Below are 13,746 nucleotides of genomic sequence, written 5' to 3' on the forward strand. Positions count from 1 at the left end.
ATACCCATGATGCTATCTGCCTCATTCACAACCAGCATCCCATGCACCTCAGCCCACTATATGCTGTCCAGGATATTTCTCCAGATTACTGTAACTACCAATAAAAATGAAGTACTGTGAGAAGTGCTAAATGGCCTGGGACACTGTTATATCTAGGTTAGTGTAAGGTTTTTTTTTTTTTTTTTTTTTTTTTTTTTTTTTTTTTTTTTTTAGCAGCAAGGTTAATTACATCAGATTTGGAGCAAATATCTACACCTTTCCCTGACTCATGCAATATAGACAAGCCTGATACTTGTTTTTCTACACAGATGTTTAAGTCTTTACTGAAGGGAGTGTCCGGGTGGATGAAGGTGATGTTGTGGTGGGTCCCAAGTGCAAGAGCATCTGGGTCCTGCTTCACAAAGGCAGGCTTTGGTATATCAGACATTCAAACCTGAGGAACTTGAGAATCCATTTGTGGGTAAGCATAGGAAGAGCATTCCCACTTAGAGGATCAACAACTTGCAATGTGTGGATTTTCATTTTTAATCAACAAATATACAGCATGAAAGAGGCTTGCATCTAGAGCTGTATTCACTGAAGGTCAATGTTTCTTGTAAATAAACTCCCTCCATGTTTCCATTTCATGTTCCTCTAATTCATAGGTGTGTACCATGAATGACAGATAATATCTATGTAGTGGATTTATGAAATCTAATTGTTAGCATTCCTACAAGACTTTGTTCTGAATTCTCCCACATTTGCACTGCTGGAAAACCATTGGCTTCTAAGGCAAAGATAGCCTTTCTAACTTGTCATGTAGTATGAGAGACCACAAACTTTGAACTGGTTGGACTGATGTGGTGACACTTGTGTGACCTCATGAAGTGCCTGGAAACCCACTTTCTGAGTCTTGCGACTCTTTTTCCAACTAGAATTTCTCCAGCATGCCTGATTCCTGGTCCTGGGGCTGCAGAATGAGGAGGTGGAGGTCAGGGATGATCAGTTCATCTTTGGTGGTGCTCCTCCTGCCTCAGGGGTGGGGAGACCAGGGTGCAGGGGGGATGCTCAGTGGGCACTCCTGTGCAGGTGCAGCTGGAGACATGGGAGTGTGCATGGGGAAAGAAGTGGGAATGCTGGGGCGGGGGAGTGGGGGTGCAAGGATAAGGTGAAGGGGACGTGGGGGTATAAGGAGAAGTGAGGGATGCCAGAGAGGGACTGTGGGCACATGGGTGCATGGGGGAACCCAACCAGGCCATGGGTGAGGTGTGACCAATGGAACATGAGGGTGTGCAGAGAGGAGTGGAGCTATGCTGGAGAGGGAATATGGGTGTGTGGAGGTGTAGATAAGGGAATTGGGAGGGTGGGAAGAAAGGAGTGGGGGAAGAGTAGGGGTGATGGGAAGGGGAGACTTGGGATCCAATGGGGCAGTGCAAGTGGGGAATGCAGAGTTGTGAGGGTGCAGGGGGAGGAGGTGGGAGTGGGACTGTGAGGGAAATGGGGGTGATACCCAGGGAATGTGGGCTCAGCGGTGTCTGGAACAGTGTGAGGGTGGAGGCAGGATGCATGGGGTGCTGGTATTCATGCTTATTAAGGTGGAGAGGCATATGAACCAGGCGCTTGTCAGCCCCTCCACAAAGAAAGAAATCCAGCAGTTCTCCCCCCATTTGTGGGAGTTCTAGCAGTGGATCTTTTGCCTTCTGGTTTCTCTTTTCAAATGCAGCTCCTTATCTGTGTCCCAGGGCAGACAAATCTGTTACAGTCCCATAGAACTATCACTCCACACCATGGTTTGTAGGCTGGAAATGGGGTCCCCTGTCTCTGTCTCTCTTGCCTCTGTCTGTGCTGTCTACCTTTCCTTGTACAGAATATATATGGAGGGCCCTCACCTCCTCTTCAGGAGGAACTTCTCTATAAATAGATGTAAATGTGTTGTGTCCATGGAGGTGAGTTTACCTCCTCACCTTTAGTTAGGTGAGTTAGGTCCTTATCTTGGAACCCCGACTCACTTCATAAACTTGCTCAAGTTATTTCACTTTTCAGAGTCCCAGTTTCCTGTCTGTGAAACAGACTTTTTTTTTGTTTTTTGAGGATCCAATAGGATTACATATCTAAGGTGACTGGCACACAGTAGGTATTTATTAAATGTTTCTTCTTCCTCTTGTCCAACACAGTGATTTCCAAAACAAATGACCCTTGTTTTTGCAGACACAAAATGCTCCTCCCACCCTTGATGTCTGAAATTTCTGAGCAGAGTTTGAGAAGACCCACCCTCTTCCTGGCCTTCGCACCTCACAGGTCACTTTGGCAACTTTACCCGTGCCAATTGCTTGCTTTCTGTCAATCTAATCACCTGAGATGTGAAAGTGACTGACTCCAGCATCCTCTATCAATCATCCTCGTTTGGAGGAAGCTAACTTCAGAATCCATCAAGGTTCATGAATAATTTAGCATCCAAGAGAAATTCTAAGAGTTGGACCTTCCCAAGGGTTTTAGAACCCCACTGCTAATAGTTTGATTTTTGGAGAAAATGTCAATAGAGGACCTATGTATGTTTTAGAAGTTGAGTACTAAAGGTTTAACAAAGCTATAATATGGGTTATGAGCATCACACCCTGAAGAGAATTTCCATCAAATCTGGGAGCAGGAGTCAGATGTGAAATGGACATGAACAAAAGGGCATATTTGTTAAGTGTCCACAGTGTAAGCTTCACTGGATCAAGGAATTGATATAGAACTTTTCTGTTAACCTTCTAACAATTTTACAAAGTGGCCATTTCTTGTTTATCCCTGTTTTATAGATGAGGAAAATGACATTGTTTGGGCTTCACTTAACATATAGAGGTGATATAGCATGATGCATAGTAGGAGGCTATAGAGCCTACTGAGCCTGGGTTCACATCATAGCTCCACTGCCTTCTAGCTATGTGACACTGAATGAATTATTGAACCTCTCTGATTCTCAGTCGTGTCATCTACAACATGGAGAAAGCAATGCTTACCTCATAAATTTGCTTGAAGATTAAAATGACATAACAAACCTAAAATCCTTAGCAGTGTTTTTAGCACATGGTAAGCACTCAAGAAGTGCTGTCTATTTTTATTTTTACTATTATGGATGTTATTGCCACAAATTGTGGGCTATATACATGCTTTCATGAAATCTAAATCCTTCTGGATTCAAAATGGGAAGAAATAGAATCATAACCATATCTAAACGAAAGCTGCTCACATTCTTTCCTTCAAGATTCTTACAACGAATGCATTATGGAGCTAGAAGGCATTATGTTAAGTGAGACACGTCAATCAGAGAAAAACAAATACCATATGATTACACTCATAGGTGGAATTTAGGAAACAAAACAGATGATCATATGGGAAGGGGGGGGAAGAGGAGAGAGGGAAACAAATCACTAGAGACTCTTCATTATAGAGAACCAACTGAGGGTTGATGGTGGAGATGGGTGGGAGATAAGCTAGATGGGTGATGGGCACTAAGGACAGCACTTGTGATGAGGACTTGGTATTGTATGTAAGTGTTGAATCACTAAATTATATTCCTGAAACCAATATTGCAATGCATTTTGGCTAAGTAAAATTTAAATTAAAAAAAATATTCTTGACTTTATTTATTAATGCCAGACATGGTTCTGGGCACTGGAAAAACAGAATAAATAAGATAATTCCCTTTAGGGGATTATAAGCCAGAAGAGTAAGGTAAATTCTCTTATTTGCCCCCAAGTTTTCACCTTTCTTTCCTGGACATGGCCCTCCCCGTGGACCACATTTACTTTTCTTTTCAAATGGGTTTGGCTATATGACTTGCTTTTGTCAATGGGATGTGAATGGCATTGTTACAAACAGAAACTTTAAGGATCCAGAGTTTGGAGCCAAGCTTTGCCACAAAGTGGTTGTGAGGTCGTAGGTCAGAAATGGTCTATTCAGAAATAGCTGTGTGTAGACACTGCTTCCATTTTTCTATCAGAATGGAACTCACCTCAGCAGCTGGCCTTGAGTTCTAGAGGAGCCAATGTATGTGAAAAATGTTGACTAAGATGGGCAGGTTGTACTTTCTCAGAGCCATGGAGACCCCTGCTCACCCTTTGGAGAATGCAGTTAGTAGTGTGGTGCAGTGGTAACTATGATCATGAGCTGTGCATCACAAACACCAGGAAACTCTTCTTTTGCATTCCAACACAACTATTTATTTAAAGCTGGTAGACACCTTGAATGTCATGACACTCCCACTCTAGGATCTGACACACACAACAGCCCAGCTTCCCTTTCTATGTCCTCCTGGGATAGTAATGTGTGGTGACCTCTCTCCTTTGAAAATGTGGCATGGAAGGCAAAAATTCCAAGGAAGCACTGAATTTGGAAAAATAATCTTTGAAGCTCAAAGACCTAACCTGCCCCTGACACCTCCACCTCCAATGTGGAAGACCTCTCCTTGGACTGGAGGAGCTCAGTCTATGACTTCTCTGCTCTCAGGGGCTGGGACTCCTCCTTTTGTATCAGCCCCCTCCTCCTCCTGTTGGGCCATGTCCAGGGAGCCCTCTGGCATTGTCTTTCAGTCTTGTCCTTCAGGTACGTGAATTTAAAAAGCAGATTTTTCATACTTTGATGTGCTTTCACACACACTGTGAGGGAATTCTTTAGCTGAGACTTTTTTGGAGAGTTATTTATTACTGTCCCTGTCTCCCTGCCTGTGTTAAAAGCCATTTGTATACATTTGGGCTTTCAATCAATTCTCTCAAAGCTGTTTCTATGACTTTCATTCCTAAGGACAGCTTCTGAGCTGCAGGCCTTTCTCTGGTCCTTAGTCATGGCAGCCTTTTTTCACTCAGGAGAGAACTCCCCAAATGATAAAAGCTCCCCAAGTGGTGTGTTACCAAGACATCAGGCTGAAGTTGGCCTCAGACCTGTAGGTCATGGATCCATCAGAACCTGGGCACAGTGACCCAGTGTTGGCACTGTACTCTGAATGGCTGCAAGCAACCAGGTCTTGGCATCCAGCCATGAATCACTGACACGTGAGAGGGAACAACCTCTACCTTCCTTACCACCCTGAAAGAGCGGATCTAGGCCGGCTGACTCCATTTTGTTCTGTGTCCTCCATCTTGAGTGACTATGTCCCCAACATGGCCCCCTTTCCGGGAAAACCGCAGAAAGAAATTCCCGCTCAAACCTCAGACCACGCCTCCTCCCCTTGAATAATTTCCCTCTCACCCATTCAAACTTCCCGTTCAAACCATGCCCGGCAACCTGCGCAATGGGACTCTGACCCTTCCCCAGCCAATTGGCTAAGGCCACGATCATCACCCCACCAACTGTCCCTGGACCCCTATAAAACCTTTGTGCTTTTGAAACTTGCTCTCTCTCTGGCATCTCACTGCTGCATCGGTGCAGGTAGGGGATTGAGCTCGAGCTAGCTCGAATAAAGGCTCTTTGCTTTTGCATCAGACTCAGCTCCCTGGTGGTCTTTGGGGGTCACGAATTCTGGGCATAACACACCGCACACCTGACTCTGCTGGAGGGGGAATTTTTATCTGGGAAGTAGCCTCAAATTCCTCATGTCTGTGTACAGATGCCCCACTTTTCTGGGTTTGGGTTGTTCTTCCTTCTCTGTGTCCTGACTTTTCATGTTTCTTACAGAGTCACTGAATGTCTTAGGGTAGAAGGGGCCCTGGGACCAGTTTGTCCCTTTCTGGCAATGGTGGAACCACTTGGGGGACAAGAATCTGGTCGTGGCCAGGGTTGGCAAGAGGCAGTGGGAGGTTTCTAAGGCCCCTGTCCTCACTGCGTGCAACTTCTGGGCTCACATTCTTGGAAGGCAGCATTGGGTGGGATGGTTGGGGACTCCTACAGCCAGCTCCCTGGACCAGGCAGTGACGCTGAATTGCACAAGCTGAGGAGGTCTCTGGGAATAGCAAGATAAAGCCTGGGGCTGGATTCTAACTATGCATGTTGGTGGGTCTTAGAGGGTGGCATAGGGGTAGGCAGTTGACCTTGTTGTGTGGAGGTCTGCAGGGGCACAGAGGTACAGGGGTCCTTCTGTGTGCACTGGAAGTTTCCCTTTGCTGAACAGGGAGTGTGGTGTGGAAACTGTGGAATTAAAGAAGGAAGGTGGGCTGGTTCCCATGGCTCTCTGAGGGCAGGTTGGGGACTGCCCCTTGCTGCATTTGCAGTCAGGAGCCATTGGCAGGGGGAAGGGGAGGGGAGTGGAATCCTATGGGTGCCTGGATTTTATAAAGTCCTGACCCTCCTAACATAACCACAGCACCCTGTATGCAAACACCAGGCTCCTCTCAGTACAGTCTCACGCTTATCTCCGTCCAATCACCAGGTGGCTTTCAGCGCCAGATGGCCTACAGGGTCAATCACCAGATGGCTATCCACTCACCTCAGTTTGTGGACAATCAGCAGACGACTCTCACTGTGGGCTCTCTTCTGTGCCCAACCACCAGGCAGCTTACATCATTGCCTCACACAAATGGCCAAAGAGAAAGCAGCTCTCACTGCAGTCTCCCTTCTGTGTCCAATCACCAAGCTGCCCTCAGCATGGTCTCGCTCATGTGACCAATAACCAGAGGGCTCTCATCATGGTCCCTCTTATGTGTCCAATCCCCACGTGTCTCTCAGCATGATCCCTCTCATGTGTTCAGTCACCAGGTGGCTCTCAGCAAAGACTAGCTCATGTGTCCAATCAACAGGTGACTGTCATCACGGTCCCTCTGTTCATTGACCAATCACAAGGTGGCTCCCAGCTTATTCAGGCTTGCATGTCCAATCACCAGGCAGCTCTCACCCCCACTCTCCTGCCTCCGTGGGGCATCTTGGATCCCTCTGTGGAGGGACCAGCAGATGCACATCCTCTCTCAGGGAAGGGCCTTGCTCCTTGTGGTCTACTTCCTGTCCCAGGTGAGAAACTGGAGGGGGGAAAGTGATGTGAGGCTCACAGGGAAAGATGTCCTTGTATCTGGAAACAAAATATCAAGGAGCCAGCAATATTACCAAGAAGTCATAAGAATTCTAATCAACCTTAGTTTATTCATTCATGTAATTAAATTTTGCACTTAAAATTTTTAAATTAGATCTGGAACGTTTTACCCAGTTAAGTTTTGACCTTAAAATTAACAGAAATCAGGAGAGGAGGGAAGATGGCGGCGTAGGAGGACGCTGGGCTCACCGCGCGTCCTGCTGATCACTTAGATTCCACCTACACCTGCCTAAATAACCCAGAAAACCGCCAGAGGATTAGCAGAACGGAGTCTCTGGAGCCAAGCGCAGACGAGAGGCCCACAGAAGAGGGTAGGAAGGGCGGCAAGGCGGTGCGCGCTCCACGGACTGGCGGGAGGGAGCCGGGGCGGAGGGGTGGCTCGCCGGCCAAGCAGAGCCCCCGAGTCTGGCTTGCAAAAGCGGAGGGGCCTGACGGACTGTGTTCCGACAGCAAGCGCGACTTAGCGTCTGGGAGGTCATAAGTGAACAGCTCTGCTCGGAAAGCGGGAAGGCTGGAGGACAAAGGGAGGGAGAGCTGCTGAGCCCCTGGATGACAGAGCTCAGTTTGGTGGGGAACAAAGGCGCTCGCCAGCGCCATCTCCCCCGCCCATCCCCCAGCCAAAATCCCAAAGAGAACCAGTTCCTGCCAGGGAACTTGCTCGCTCCGCTCAAACACCCAACTCTGTGCTTCTGCGGAGCCAAACCTCCGGCAGCGGATCTGACTCCCTCCCGCTGCCACAGGGCCCCTCCTGAAGTGGATCACCTAAGGAGAAGCGAGCTAAGCCTGCCCCTCCTGCCCCTGTGCACCTTGCCTACCCACCCCAGCTAATAAGCCAGATCCCCAGCATCACAAGCCTGGCAGTGTGCAAGTAGCCCAGACGGGCCATGCCACCCCACAGTGAATCCCGCCCCTAGGAGAGGGGAAGAGAAGGCACACACCAGTCTGACTGTGGCCCCAGCGGTGGGCTGGGGGCAGACATCAGGTCAGACTGCGGCCCCACCCACCAACGCCAGTTATACACCACAGCACAGGGGAAGTGCCCTGCAGGTCCTCACCACGCCAGGGACTATCCAAAATGACCAAGCGGAAGAATTCCCCTCAGAAGAATCTCCAGGAAATAACAACAGCTAATGAGCTGATCAAAAAGGATTTAAATAATATAACAGAAAGTGAATTTAGAATAATAGTCATAAAATTAATCGCTGGGCTTGAAAACAGTATACAGGACAGCAGAGAATCTCTTGCTACAGAGATCAAGGGACTAAGGAACAGTCACGAGGAGCTGAAAAATGCTTTAAACGAAATGCATAACAAAATGGAAACCACCACGGCTCGGATTGAAGAGGCAGAGGAGAGAATAGGTGAACTAGAGGATAAAGTTATGGAAAAAGAGGAAGCTGAGAAAAAGAGAGATAAAAAAATCCAGGAGTATGAGGGGAAAATTAGAGAACTAAGTGATACACTAAAAAGAAATAATATACGCATAATTGGTATCCCAGAGGAGGAAGAGAGAGGGAAAGGTGCTGAAGGGGTACTTGAAGAAATAATAGCTGAGAACTTCCCTGAACTGGGGAAGGAAAAAGGCACTGAAATCCAAGAGGCACAGAGAACTCCCTTCAGCCGTAACTTGAATCGATCTTCTGCATGACATATCATAGTGAAACTGGCAAAATACAAGGATAAAGAGAAAATTCTGAAAGCAGCAAGGGGTAAATGTGCCCTCACATATAAAGGGAGACCTATAAGACTTGTGACTGATCTCTCTTTTGAAACTTGGCAGGCCAGAAAGAATTGGCACGAGATTTTCAGGGTGCTAGACAGAAAAAATATGCAGCCGAGAATCCTTTATCCAGCAAGTCTGTCATTTAGAATAGAAGGAGAGATAAAGGTCTTCCCAAACAAACAAAAACTGAAGGAATTTGTCACCACTAAACCAGCCCTACAAGAGATCCTAAGGGGGACCCTGTGAGACAAAGTCCCAGAGACATCACTACAAGCATAAAACATACAGACATCACAATGACTCTAAACCCGTATCTTTCTATAATAACACTGAATGTAAATGGATTAAATGCGCCAACCAAAAGACATAGGGTATCAGAATGGATAAAAAAACAAGACCCATCTATTTGCTGTCTACAAGAGACTCATTTTAGACCTGAGGACACCTTTAGATTGAGAGTGAGGGCATGGAGAACTATTTCTCATGCTACTGGAAGCCAAAAGAAAGCTGGAGTAGCCATACTTATATCAGACAAACTAGACTTTAAATTAAAGGCTGTAACAAGAGATGAAGAAGGACATTATATAATAGTTACAGGGTCTATCCATCAGGAAGAGCTAACAATTATAAATGTCTATGCGCCGAATACCGGAGCCCCCAAATATATAAAACAATTACTCATAAACATAAGCAACCTTATTGATAAGAATGTGGTAATTGCAGGGGACTTTAACACCCCACTTACAGAAATGGATAGATCATCTAGACACACGGTCAATAAAGAAACAAGGGCCCTGAATGAGACATTGGATCAGATGGACTTGACAGATATATTTAGAACTCTACATCCCAAAGCAACAGAATATACTTTCTTCTCGAGTGCACATGGAACATTCTCCAAGATAGATCACAGACTGGGTCACAAAACAGCCCTTCATAAGTTTACAAGAATTGAAATTATACCATGCACACTTTCAGACCACAATGCTATGAAGCTTGAAATCAACCACAGAAAAAAGTCTGGAAAACCTCCAAAAGCATGGAGGTTAAAGAACACCCTACTAAAGAATGAATGGGTCAACCAGGCAATTAGAGAAGAAATTAAAAAATATATGGAAACCAACGAAAATGAAAATACAACAATCCAAACACTTTGGGATGCAGCGAAGGCAGTCTTGAGAGGAAAATACATTGCAATCCAGGCCTATCTCAAGAAACAAGAAAAATCCCAAATACAAAATCTAATAGCACACCTAAAGGAACTAGAAGCAGAACAGCAAAGGCAGCTTAAACCCAGCAGAAGAAGAGAAATAATAAAGATCAGAGCAGAAATAAACAATATAGAATCTAAAAAAACTGTAGAGCAGATCAACGAAACCAAGAGTTGGTTTTTTGAAAAAATAAACAAAATTGACAAACCTCTAGCCAGGCTTCTCAAAAAGAAAAGGGAGATGACCCAAATAGATACAATCATGAATGAAAATGGATCTTATTACAACCAATCCCTCAGAGATACAAACAATTATCAGGGAATACTATGAAAAATTATATGCCAACATTTTGGACAACCTGGAAGAAATGGACAAATTCCTGAACACCCACACTCTTCCAAAACTCAATCAGGAGGAAATAGAAAGCTTGAACAGATCCATAACCAGCGAAGAAATTGAATCAGTTATCAAAAATCTCCCAACAAATAAGAGTCCAGGACCAGATGGCTTCCCAGGGGAGTTCTACCAGATGTTTAAAGCAGAGATAATACCTATCCTTCTCAAGCTATTCCAAGAAATAGAAAGGGAAGGAAAACTTCCAGACTCATTCTATGAAGCCAATATTACTTTGATTCCTAAACCAGACAGAGACCCAGTAAAAAAAGAGAACTACAGGCCAATATCCCTGATGAATATGGATGCAAAAATTCTCCATAAGATACTAGCAAGTCGAATTCAACGGCATATAAAAAGAATTATTCACCATGATCAAGTGGGATTCATTCCTGGGATGCAGGGCTGGTTCAACATTCTCAAATCAATCAACGTGATACATCACATTAACAAAAAAAAAAGAGAAGAACCATATGATCCTGTCAATCGACGCAGAAAAGGCCTTTGACAAAATTCAGCACCCTTTCTTAATAAAAACCCTTGAGAAAGTCGGGATAGAAGGAACATACTTAAAGATCATAAAAGCCATTTATGAAAAGCCCACAGCTAACATCATCCTCAACGGGGAAAAACTGAAAGCTTTTTCCCTGAGATCAGGAACACGACAAGGATGCCCACTCTCACCGCTGCTGTTTAACATAGTGCTGGAAGTTCTAGAATCAGCAATCAGACAACAAAAGGAAATCAAAGGCATCAAAATTGGCAAAGATGAAGTCAAGCTTTCGCTTTTTGCAGATGACATGATATTATACATGGAAAACCCGATAGACTCCACCAAAAGTCTGCTAGAACTGATACATGAATTCAGCAAAGTTGCAGGATACAAAATCAATGTACAGAAATCAGTTGCATTCTTATACACTAACAATGAAGCAACAGAAAGACAAATAAAGAAACTGATCCTATTCACAATTGCACCAAGAAGCATAAAATACCTAGGAATAAATCTAACCAAAGATGTAAAAGATCTGTATGCTGAAAACTATAGAAAGCTTATGAAGGTAATTGAAGAAGATTTAAAGAAATGGAACGACATTCCCTGCTCATGGATTGGAAGAATAAATATTGTCAAAATGTCAATACTACCCAAAGCTATCTACACATTCAATGCAATCCCAATCAAAATTGCACCAGCATTCTTCTCGAAGGTAGAACAAGCAATCTTAAAATTCATATGGAACCACAAAAGGCCCCGAATAGCCAAAGTAATTTTGAAGAAGACCAAAGCAGGAGGCATCACAATCCCAGACTTTAGCCTCTACTACAAAGCTGTCATCATCAAGACAGCATGGTATTGGCACAAAAACAGACACATAGACCAATGGGATAGAATAGAAACCCCATAACTAGACCCACAAACGTATGGCCAACTCATCTTTGACAAAGCAGGAAAGAACATCCAATGGAAAAAAGACAGTCTCTTTAACAAATGGTGCTGGGAGAACTGGACAGCAACATGTAGAAGGTTGAAACTAGACCACTTTCTCACACCATTCACAAAAATAAACTCAAAATGGATAAAGGACCTGAATGTGAGACAGGAAACCGTCAAAACCTTAGAGGAGAAAGCAGGAAAAGACCTCTCTGACCTCAGCCGTAGCAATCTCTTACTCGACACATCCCCAAAGGCAAGGGAATTAAAAGCAAAAATGAATTACTGGGACCTTATGAAGATAAAAAGCTTCTGCACAGCAAAGGAAACAACCAACAAAACTAAAAGGCAATCAACGGAATGGGAAAAGATATTTGCAAATGACATATCGGACAAAGGGCTAGTATCCAAAATCTATAAAGAGCTCACCAAACTCCACACCCGAAAAACAAATAACCCAGTGAAGAAATGGGCAGAAAACATGAATAGACACTTCTCTAAAGAAGACATCCGGATGGCCAACAGGCACATGAAAAGATGTTCAACGTCACTCCTTATCAGAGAAATAGAATCAAAACCACACTCAGATATCACCTCATGCCAGTCAGAGTGGCCAAAATGAACAAATCAGGAGACTATAGATGCTGGAGAGGATGTGGAGAAACGGGAACCCTCTTGCATTGTTGGTGGGAATGCAAATTGGTGCAGACACTCTGGAAAGCAGTGTGGAGGTTCCTCAGAAAATTAAAAATAGACCTACCCTATGACCCAGCAATAGCACTGCTAGGAATTTATCCAAGGGATACAGGAGTACGGATGCATAGGGGCACTTGTACCCCAGTGTTTATAGCAGCACTCTCAACAATAGCCAAATTATGGAAAGAGCCTAAATGTCCATCAACTGATGAATGGATAAAGAAATTGTGGTTTATATACACAATGGAAAACTACGTGGCAATGAGAAAAAATGAAATATGGCCTTTTGTAGCAACGTGGATGGAACTGGAGAGTGTGATGCTAAGTGAAATAAGCCATACAGAGAAAGACAGATACCATATAGTTTCACTCTTATGTGGATCCTGAGAAACTTAATAGAAACCCATGGGGGAGGGGAAGGAAAAAAAAAAGAGGTTAGAGTGGGAGAGAGCCAAAGCATAAGAAACTGTTAAAAACTGAGAACAAACTGAGGGTTGATGGGGGGTGGGAGGGAGGGGAGGGTGGGTAATGGGTATTGAGGAGGGCACCTTTTGGGATAAGCACTGGGTGTTGTATGGAAACCAATTTGACAATAAATTTCATATATAAAAAAAATTAACAGAAATCTGTTCTCTAGAATCTTTTTCATGAAACTCCTTGAGAATGAAGCATTTTTGCAGGAACACTTTTATGAAAGGTTCTGAGTCAAAGAATAATTGTGAATTGTAAACGACTTAACATTGGTGTGGTTAAAGGTTTGATTAGAGTTAATTACAGGTCAATTGAAGAAATTTGGTTACTGCAAATATTTTTAAGACAGTAACTAGAATTACAGGTGTTAACAATACATGAGGATGTATTATATCTCTAAGAATTGCGTACAGTTTCTGGATGTTGTTATTAATAGCACTTATCCACATAAATAAAATCTAGGAAGGATTAGAGTCACCTGTTTTACGATACTTCCTGTATAATTTAACATGATTAAATAGTCTAATTAGTTGAACATCTCCGTTTTTATAGGAGAAAGAATAAATTCATTTTGATCTTAACCAGCTTGACCACACACTAAAATTTGTTCTGAAAGATTCCTTTTCCACAACACTTCTACAATGTTTTTAAATTCAGATTTTTCCTAAGTTTTCCCTCTTTAAATAATCAGCCTCACTTTAGGAAACAATTGCTTTTTTTCTTTTCTTCAACATACAATGATTTCCTTTGCTTTTCTTTAACTAAAGCATTCATCCTACTTTTCTGCAAGGAGAAATGCCTTCTTTATTCATTCTAGTAGCTTCAACCGGATATAGAATTT

The 13,746-nt window shown here is 43.7% G+C and overlaps 1 pseudogene; it reads right to left on the reverse strand.

The window, feature by feature from the left end:
- Window positions 1-208: 208 nt before the first annotated feature.
- LOC101081356 lies at window positions 209-931 on the reverse strand (annotated as a pseudogene).
- Window positions 932-13,746: the final 12,815 nt, after the last annotated feature.

The sequence above is a fragment of the Felis catus genome, chromosome A1 (assembly GCF_018350175.1).
Source record: "Felis catus isolate Fca126 chromosome A1, F.catus_Fca126_mat1.0, whole genome shotgun sequence".
Classification (NCBI taxonomy): Eukaryota; Metazoa; Chordata; class Mammalia; order Carnivora; family Felidae; genus Felis; species Felis catus.